This window comes from Dipodomys merriami, unplaced genomic scaffold, assembly GCF_024711535.1.
Source record: "Dipodomys merriami isolate MVZ:Mamm:240054 unplaced genomic scaffold, mDipMer1.0.p SCAF_130, whole genome shotgun sequence".
NCBI lineage: Eukaryota > Metazoa > Chordata > Mammalia > Rodentia > Heteromyidae > Dipodomys > Dipodomys merriami.
Window position 1 is genome coordinate 747706 of NW_027202605.1, and position 10521 is coordinate 758226.

General features: G+C 43.3%; 1 long non-coding RNA gene across 1 annotated transcript; it reads right to left on the reverse strand.

Moving 5' to 3' along the window:
• Positions 1-2208: 2208 nt before the first annotated feature.
• LOC138824934 (uncharacterized) lies at positions 2209-10256 on the reverse strand. The gene is made up of 4 exons (XR_011371233.1): positions 10077-10256; positions 4230-4337; positions 2838-2945; positions 2209-2476 (listed from the first exon to the last, which is right to left on the reverse strand). It is a non-coding gene; the product is annotated as an uncharacterized lncRNA (long non-coding RNA).
• Positions 10257-10521: the final 265 nt, after the last annotated feature.

Consider the following 10521-nt stretch of genomic DNA (forward strand, 5'->3'; position numbering starts at 1 on the left):
CCATGGATTCCTTCCTTCATATCACTGGGAGTGTATTCACTCACAAACTCATTTGCAAAGCATTCTTCACCATGTTGTTCTGTTGCTCCCAAAGCACCCGTGCTCACTGCTAGCTCTTCAGCTTAGGCTTATGAAGATAGCAAATATTTACTCTGGAGCATTTTATCTGGAATTGATTGTGATCTTCATGGAAAGCATAGAACATCCAGAGAAAAACTCACACAATCCCCCCTCAACACACAATCACACAGAAACACACACATACCTCCTTTTCAATGCTGTTTTCCTTAAGTGTGTTTAAAATATTTCTTATACTGAGAATTTGTCATGTTGAGAATCTTGGTGACTAGGTCTATGACGTTAAATCAGTCATTAAACTTCACTGCTCAGAAGGTTTGCGCTATCATATTAAAGGTTGTGAAGATTCAAAACCAGGCCAAGGGGTGAAAATCTAATGACTTATCATTCCCATTTTACAAGAAAAGCTCTTTCCATCCTGTTCTTTTGTCTGTTGTCAATTAGTTAATATACTGCCTGGTGGTTAACCTGCAGACTGCTAGGAAAAACCAGGCTTGTGATTCCACAGGGCCTTAGATGAGGATTTGGACATCAGAGCCTATGAAAGTAGGTTCCAGAAGGATGAAGTATAGGTCCTCAGATTCCCCACCCAATGCAAAATATTCCTTGCAAACTTGGCTGCAATGCAGGACATTGGGACCTGTATTGTGGAGGAGGCACAACTTACTTGATATAAAACTGGAAGAGTAATATATGACAATATCTAGTACACAGAAGATTGCATAGAGTCTCAGTTCTCCAACCTCTGGGATTTTCTCTTCATTATCAGCTGCTAGGGCATAGGTGTGCCATTGTCCTGACTGAATGAGAAACACCCCATCGGGAAAGTTAGAAGATGGATCTTCAGTTTTGCTCCCCAAACACTCAGGGGTTCAAGTAACCTGCTTGTGATGACCTGGAGGGTTCCCTCTCCAGATTCTGAGTTCCTAGACTCCTGTCTTTCAGAAGAGAAATTACTGGAAATATCCAGAGTCTCTGATTCTAACTGCATTGTATTAATCAATTTGAAGAGAGAGATTCAGGAAAGGAGTATTTTTAGGAGGAGATTCTATTCCTTAATTGAATGACCACATGGAGATCTGTTTGTCCAAGTAACACACACACACACACACACACACACACAATTATAAAAATTTAATACCTAAGCTTATATGAAATATCATGGCAAAAATCACAGATCATGTGGTCCATGTGTTCTTAACTATGTTTTATATTACTGTCCAATGACAAAGGAAGAGCTAAAAATAGAAGACTAATGGTTGAATATAGACACATAGGGCAATCTATTAAGAAATGTGATTGATGCACAAAAGTGAATGTGAGACAGACACACTGACACTCAGTCAAAGAGACATATAAACACACAGTTTCCCCCCACACACTAGTTCCCCATAACACCATATTCAGGCTACCTGGTACTGATACAATTGAAGATTCTGCTGGGCATGAGAACATGTGAGCAGCAGAGCCAGCAGCAGGATTCTTATGTTGTGGGGCTTTCTATCTCCTAAGGGAGAAGCTTAAAGCAGCTCTGTGGTTGGGTAGGGTGGCATCTCATGGGCTCAAAGCCAGCCTGTGCAGGAAAGTCCATGAGGCTCTTCTCTCCAATTAACTACTCAGAAAAAAGTGGAAAATGGTATTGTGGCTTGAGCACAAAGAGACTAGGGACGGGGTCCAGGCCCTGAGTTCCATCCTCAGGACTGGCGGAGTCAAAAAGAAAGGGAATGAAGATATTGATCAGAAGATGCTGGAATTGAGTCTGAGAAGCAAACCACTGAGTCAAACTCTGGTTTCATATAGATTGGATGTGTTTCCTTAGGAGACATTTCTTAGGAAGGTAACATCAAATTTGATGTTACCTTTATTTCTCCCTCTGTCTCTCTCTGTATATAATATATAAATCTCTCATGCAAACAGCATATAACACCTTACACAAAAATAAATGCATAATACAACATGGCTATATAATGTATAGTATGCACATACAACATATATACATATGTGTGTGTGTGTGTGTGTGTGTGTGTGTGTAATATAAGGTTTGGAGCACTGTCTTGGATGATGTAATGATTTTTGCCCATGCAAGTCTATTGAGTCACACCAACATTCAGAAGGGTTCATCTTCACAAGTTTATTCTACCTGACCATGTGACTCTACTTTCCCAAATCAAAGTAATACCATTCACCCAGCCCTGGTGGGTCACACCAGCCATCCTGCAAACTCAGGAGGCTGAGATCTGGGGCAATGGAGGTTCAATCAGGAAAGGCTCCCAGACTCCTCTCTCCAACGAATCACCAAACACCCAGATCACCACAAGGTGGAGCTGTGGGTCAAGTGTTAGTGCACCAGCCTTGATTGAATGAGCTCTGGGGCCGAAGTCACAATCCAAGGTAAAGCCTAGGACATGGAAGATAAACTCCTATGAAGCCACAATCCAGGTTCCAATTTCAGTGATTTAAATGTAAGGTGCATGCCCATTTAATTGGAGCTGATGGGTATGTATAAGAGAGATTTTCTGATTAATTACCAAAGGCAACTTAGAAACTTCTGTTTCCATATATTCCCACAACTCTTGCTTCATTACAATCATCTGAGAAGAGAGAAAGAAGCAGAAGGGAAGGCCAGTGCACAGACTCCATTTTGTGGCAGATGTCTCCTAACTCTGAGTAAAGAGAGGCCAGCAGACAGAACAACTGAATGATGAATGCTCTCCATTCATCTCTATTCCCATAGTGGGGGAAAAAAAGCAGTGATTTACCTTCCCCCTTCCAAATGTAGTGGATGTGGTCACTCTAGATGCCAGTTTCCAACACGATCCTTCTCAGCTCCATGTCTTCCTCTTCAGTGACAAGGCTGCCTGGTTTTCCTGCATGGAAAAGAAGACAAGACAGTAGCCACATCCACCATCGTACAACTGGCTGTATACTGCATCCTCTGGGATCTCCTGTGCTGTTTCCTGATTCAGAATCCCACCATGTCTCCTCAGCCTCCATCCAGGGACTCTGCCTGGCCCTCATCTACCCACCTCAGTCCAATGGCTCCGATAGCCCAGAAACTCAGTGTCAAATGGGGAAGAGCTTTATTCAGTGGCTAAGCAAGCAGACAAAGCACACATAGCTAAGCTGAAAGGGCCCAGCCCAACCTCACAGAGGGTGGACTTCTCATAGGGAGGGAGAGAGAAACACATGCAGCTCCCTGGCTGTCAGGGGGTATTTATAGGGTAAGTGGAGGGATCTGACCCCAAAGCTATGCAAAGCTGGGTGTTTTATTTTTGCTCTAAGCACTCCTGGTGTTATTCTTTCTGAGTTTCTGCCTGTTGGGGGCATTTATTCCAGGTAAGAAGCAGCCTGCCACAAAACAGATCCTTATCCTTGAGAAAAGGCTGGTGCCCTGTGATCTGCATTATGGACAGGAGGTGGCTTACATTGCAGGGGGGTGGGAGAGAATTTCTCAGGGAAGGCACAGATCCTGCCAGACAAATGTTCATTCTTGGGGTGAGAATTTCATTGCTCAGGAAGGAATGTCTCCTGTTGTCTTTCTTTGAAGCAAAGATGGTGCTTCTCTGTTTCTAAACACCATGTTGCTGAGTTGCCTTCACCAGGCCTCATTTTCCTCCATATCCTGCCTCATTTTCCCCTCAATGACTCTGGTCCCTTGATCTTAGGGTTGCTAGATGGATGAATATCAGCTGTATTTGCTCCAAACTGACCACACCTCATTTTGCCCAGCCTGTGCTGCTCCAATATCACTTGTCAGCTGGTCTAAGGACTTGAACTCAGAACCTGCCTGTTGTTCCTGAACTTTTCCACTCAAGTCTAGCCCTGGAAAACTTGAGTCACAGCGCTAATTCCCCTTGTTGGTTGTTTTGTCAGAGATGAGAGTTTCAAGGATTTTCTTGCCTGGACTGGCTTTGAACCTTGGTTGCCAGATCTCAACCTCCTGAGAAGCCAGCATGAGAAGCCACCAGCACCAGGCTGGCTTCATTGTCTTGAGACCCAGATTCAGGGTCGTTGCCTTTTCTCCCAAGGAAGATCAAGGTCACAGGGATAAACACACTGGAGCAAATGAATGCACCATCCCAGCTCTCCAAGCTCAGTGTAGAAGTGGCTGTGGTTTGCTTCTCTGCATAGGAAGAAGCTGCAGTACTTACCTGCCAATATGATCGTGCTGGTTTTCCTTTCATCTCTATTCACAGAGACCATTTTCAATGTGAGGAATTCATCTGTAATTTTCAGTATTTAGATATGGAAAGTGTATTCTGGAAATTCAAAATAACAATGTCACAATGCAAGAAAACAGATGGTTCATTGTGTTCGGTAATGTCTCTGGTGACATGAGAATTCAGTCTCAAGAAACAAGAGAAGTCCCATCCTGCAGGATGGAATGGGGAGTCTTTCTTGGAAAGCTGGCGATTGCAGGTGGAGTCCTGACTCAAACACCTGCAGCCCAGAAATTCATGTGCACCAAGCTTATAAGGACAAGAACTTCATATTTGGGTTGCAGGCCCTAGTCTTACAAAAGCCTACCACAGAGGTGAACACTCAGGGATGATCAAAGCAAACCATGTGCAGAACTAATCAGGAGTGAGCATTCTCTGTAGCCAAGCTTTCTTGGGGCTAAACAGCATGGCACATGCATTTCTAAGAATGGCCCATCTCATGTCTAGGCCTTCGGGAGCTGGAAGAAATGCTCCCACAGCCCAGCAAGACACAAGGATGGCTGTGAATACAAGGAGAAGTTACTCAGACACAAGCATTAAAAAAAAAGATTAAAGAGAGCAAAATCCTTTTACGGGGAAAGGAACAAAGATAAGTTAGGGAAAGGGACTCACACACAGGCATTCAGAATAAGAGCCAGAAGCTCCCTCTTTTTGGCTTGGAAAGGCAAGCAAAGCATGACTTTGTCTATCTGAAGAACGAACATGTGAAGAGTGAGTTGCAGGAAGAATTAGCGAGGAGAAAGTGTAACACCAGCAACAATGAAGACCAAAGATTAACATCCAATTGTGCAAGACTCTAGGTGAGAACCTGTTATTATCATATAAACACCCCTGATGTGAAAGACCTCAGTATTTCTTACTTAGACAGCATGTAGCCTATGCTGGGCTGCACCACTGTCTTTCTGCTTACCTGCCTTCCCTGATTGATTGTTTTTTAATTTGTTCTTTGCTTTTTCAAAAAACCCCATTACAAACTCTGCATAAGTGAATATTTTTATGGAAGTCAGTATTTGGAATGTTGCTTCCTTTTTTGGCAAGATGAAAACCATTGGTGATTATTTCACATCACCATACACACACCTAGTAGATTAGGCCTCTACCTCTTGTAACTGAAGCATAAAGTCGGCTACCCTAGGAGATGAGCATCTGTGGTTGGATTATGGGGATTTTCCCGGTTATTGTGGAGGATCTGCTCCTTCAAGCACGTCTCCAACTCTACTGAAGAGTCTGGTCGCCTTTCATGGCAGCTGCTCCTGTATTGATTGGGGGAAAAGCTTGCCCTGAAAGCATCATGCAGGTTTCCAGTTCCTTTGAACACCTGTTCATGTCACTGCAAAGCATCCTCAAATGTTATCCATAGCAACATGGAAGGCTTGGAAACAGGAGGAGGTGCAGGGAGGAGGACTGGGCCTGAGTCTTGCAAGGTTCAGGGTCTTGTACACGTGGACTTGGTCCTTGTGGGCAGGAGGTATCTACAAACCCCACCCCTCATCTGCACCTCCTACGTATGACCTAGAACCCAGTGCTGGGGGCCCTAGCTGTACCCCGAATCTTCATATACTCACAGATTGTTTTATAAACACCATTCTCTTGTTGTATTGCACAGTGCTTTACCCTTTTACAGTAGGAAGGAAAGCTTTGGAACAACAACAACAACAAAAAGTACATTTTTAAATCATTATTGATCATCGTAAATATTTTCACCAGTGACGGAATTCTGTGCAATCCATAAGGAATTTGACAAATTTCAATTTTGTACTGTCTGATAATTAATTTTATAGCTCTACTCTTTGGGTGCTCTGCTGATTGTATATCAGATTTCTGGCCTGAGCAGTTATCATGTTGGATGTTGGCTTACTCCTCCTTGGTTTATGACCTTGATCTCAGAATCACTGAGATGTAATTGTGTGGTATTTTTGCTTTTAATTTCCAGCTCCAAGTAGAACAGATAATCTGCAGATCTGTCCATTCAGCCAGTGGTAGGGATGGAAATGAAGGAATCCAACCTGCAGGGAATGGCGAGCTGCTGTTCTGTTGCTCATATCTAAAGAACACACTGTGGATTTCTTCCTCCTGGTCACTGTGAGTGTTTCCACTCACAAAATCATTTGGACACCTCTCTCAGACATCTTGCTCTTTCTTTCCATCCAAAAAGTATACAGACTGCTAGCCTGTCAACTTGTGCTAATGAAGGTTGCAAGTATTCACTCTAGAGCGTGTTATCTGGAATTGTCTGTTGTGATCTTCATTAAAATCATGAAATATCCAGACAAAACCTCAGACACACACAGACAATGATACACACACATTATCTATCGATCGATCTGTCGATCTATCTATCTATCTATCTGTCTGTCTGTCTGTCTGTCTGTCTGTCTGTCTGTCTACCTATCCATCTATTATCTATATATGTACTTGTCTACACACACATACATGCACACATATCTCCTTTTTTTCAATGTTTTCTCCTTAAATGTGCTTCAAGTACTTGCATAGCTGCGGCTTTGTCATGAGGTGAATAGCTGTATGATATTGAATCAGTCCTTACACCTCACCACTCAGAAGGTGTAAGTCATCATTTTAACATTTGTGAGGACTCACAACCACAACATAGAGTAAAAAATGCATGACACTTATTCCCATTTTAAAATTAAAGCTCTTTTCTTCCTGGTATTTTCTATTCTTAGATAATTCCCATCTGGCTGGTTAACCTGTAGACCAGACATGCATTTCCACAAGGTATTTGGACATCATACATATAAAAATATGTTTAAGCACAGGTCCTCAGATTCCCCACCAAATGCAAGTACTTCCTTGAAAACTTGGCTGTCAAGGACAAGCTAGGACTCAGTGAGAGGGTGCCTATATAGTGGAGGAAGCTCAGCTTACTTGATATAAGTGATATGACATCACGTTCTCTGCTAGTGGAGACATAGAGCATTAAGTATCTCTGTCGTCCACCCTCCAGGATTTGGTCTTCATTATCAGCTGTGAGGGTGTAGGTGAACCACTATCCTGGCTGAATAAGAAACACCCATCAGGCATGGTAGAGGATGCTCCCCGAACACTCAGAGGTTCAAGTAACCTGCTTGCAATGACCTGGAGACTTCCCTCTCCATATATGAGCTACCAGGCTCTGCTTCTTTCAGAAGAGAATTCACTGGAAGTATTCAGAGTCTCTGATTCTTGCTGCATGGTGTTAATAAGTTAGGAGAGAGAGAGAGAGAGAGAGAGAGAGAGAGAGAGAGAGAGAGAGAGAGAGAGAGAGAGAGAGAGAGAGAGAGAGAGAGAGAGAGAGAGAGAGAACTAGACAGGATGAAGATTTTCAGGGGGACATTCTAGGCCTCTTTGAAATGATCACAAGGAGACCCGTGGGTGAAAGTAACACATGTACAAAATTATAAAAATTCAATACCTAAGCCTATATGAAATAACACTGCAAAAACCACAGATCATGCTGTCCACATGTTCTTTTTTTTTCTTTTTGGTCAGTCCTGGGCCCTGAACTCTGGGCCAGGTGCTGTCCCTCAGCTCTTCAGTTCAAGGCTAGCGCTCTACCACTTGAGACATAGCATCACTTCCAGCTTTGTCTGCTTATATGGTGCAGAGGAATCGAACTCAGGGCCTCATGCATGCAAGGCATGCACTTTACCACTGAGCAACCTTCCCAGCCCCTGTCCACATGTTCTTAATAATCTTTTATATTTACTGCAGAATGCAAAGGAAGAATTCAAAATGGAAGATGAGTTGGAAGAATATAGACATACAGAGCAACTTATTAATAAGGTGTGATTGATACACAGAAGCAATCTGAGACAGACACACTGACTTCCAGACAGACAATTTCCCCACACAGACACTAGTTCCCCACATCACCATATTCAGGTTACCTGGAAGGGTTCTAACTGAGATTTCTGCCAAGCATGAGTCCATGAGAGCAGAAGAGCCAGCAGCAGGATTCTCATGCTGTGGGGCTTTCTGTCTCCAGCTCCGTGGTTAGGGAGGACGGTGGCTCCTCCTGGTTTTTATGAGAGTCTCCTGTGAATCAGCCGCCTGGATGCACCAATCAGTGCTCACCATCCAGGGAGTTGACTCTTCACCTCCCCCCCCCCCCCCCGCAAAAAACTAATCCTGCTTGACACAGGTAGTCCGGAGGGAATTCCAGCTCACAAGCAGATGAGCAGCAAGAACATGGTGAGCTGAGGACACTTGTGTTCACAGGGAGCAGTGAACTGATTAGCTCTTCCATGTACACAATTATTTATTGTCTCCGACTTGGCAGTTAGTGAAATGGATGGAAGGGCAACCAAGTCTCCATTCTGGCTGAAGGTGAAATGGCAAAGCTTCCTTGCAACTGAGGTTGATTTACCTATCAGGTGGAAGAAGTGAAGTCCTGGGGCAGATAGCATCAGAATCAGATGGAATGTTCCAAACCAGCCCAGGCCATGTGAAAGTCCTGGAGTCTCTTTCCTCCAGCTGACCACCCAAAGGACACAGGTGCAGCTGTGGTTCAAGTAGTAGGGTGTTAGCAGGAGAAAAATAATATCTAAGACATAACAGCCAAGCTCTGAGTCCAAGTCCCAGGACATGTCCTAAATAAAAGGAAAGCATTAACTCAATGTCTATGTCCTTTAGAGAAACAGTGACTTCTATAGATGTCTCACAGAACATTCTTTATTAGACATTCCTATGGATTGACCACATCCCTCAAATAACAGTTGAAGGGAAATGCACCTGGGGACATTTAATTTCTCACCATGGGGTGAAGTTCACAGTCAACCCCAGGTAGCAGAGTCTGTAGTCAATATCTATGGATTTTATGGGCAGAAGCAGAGGCCCTGGCAGAGTGGATGTGTGCTATTGGCACGACGGGAAGAACAGCATGCACAGATGAGCTTTGCACATGATTTTCTGACTGAAAAGCCTCACACTGATATGATGGGAAGAAATAGAGTGGAGTCTTTAGATCTAAGTCACAGAAGGGCAACTCCTCTTCCTTTGCAGGAGGAATCTATCAACTACTAAGAAAAAGCCAGAAGTGGTGTTCTGGCTCAAGGGATGGAGCACCAGCCTGCAGCACAAATAGACTCAGGGATGCAGTCCAGGCCTGAGTTCAAGTCCCAGGATTGGCCATAAAAATATTTGGGACCTGGGGATGGAATAGAGATGTTGGTAATGAGACTGCTGGATTGATTCACAGAAACAAGTCAATGGGGCCAAGTCTGGTCCTATAAAAGATTAGAGGAGCAGACTGGAGCAAAAAAGCAAGATCCACTCATGTGTTGTCCATAATAAACTCATATCATAGTCAGAGATCAACACAAATCTGAGCAAAGGGATGGAAATGAATCTTCCAGGCGAATTCATCTTGTGAGAAGGCAGGAGTATCCACCCTGTCATCTGATAAAAGAGAGTTCCTATTAAAACCAGTTAGAAGAGACAAGATCATTACAGATAAATAAAGGGAGTGATCGATGAAGAAGCAATCACATGGGTTAATATATAGTCACCAAACACGAAGCACTTAAACACATGAAATAAACATTCTCAGACTCACAGAAGATGACAGACCCCAACACACACGTTCAGGTTTTCCAATCCTATTTGCAGCTCTACATCTTCACCTTCACTTTCATCTTAGGTTTATTTGTTGGATGAGGAGTGGAAAGATATTGATTTGGTGTGGGGGTGGTGGTGGTGGGAGAGCATAATTCAAAATGAAATCATGAGATCCCCTCCTCCTGAGTCACTAAGATAATAACTAGGAGCCATCAATACCTAGACTCATGATCATAGTCTTCAGCAACTTGAGAACAGTCACCTAGGCAAAGGGTAGAGTAGACTGAAATCTCGAGCCAGCCTTGTTCTCAACTCCTGCTGTGTGGAAAAATAGGGTGTGGTTTGAAGTGGTAAATGCAGGAAAATAGGAATCCACTCTACACATCCCTTTTCCCCTCAATTGACTGCGGAATGGAAATCCACAGTACATCAATCTGGAAAATTCCAAATACTATGACATCATGAAAACTAACCCCCAAAGAAAGGCTTGTGACATCTAAAGGTGAAGACACAGAATTTCTTCAAATGAGTAAATCCCAAGTCCAGAATAGGAAATATCAAATACTGGATTCCTCAGGGATGGAAAACCTTTTGTTTTGTCATTGTTCAACTAATGGTAATATTTTTTTTGTCTCAGTCTCAGTCTTATCCTCCAGGAGCATAA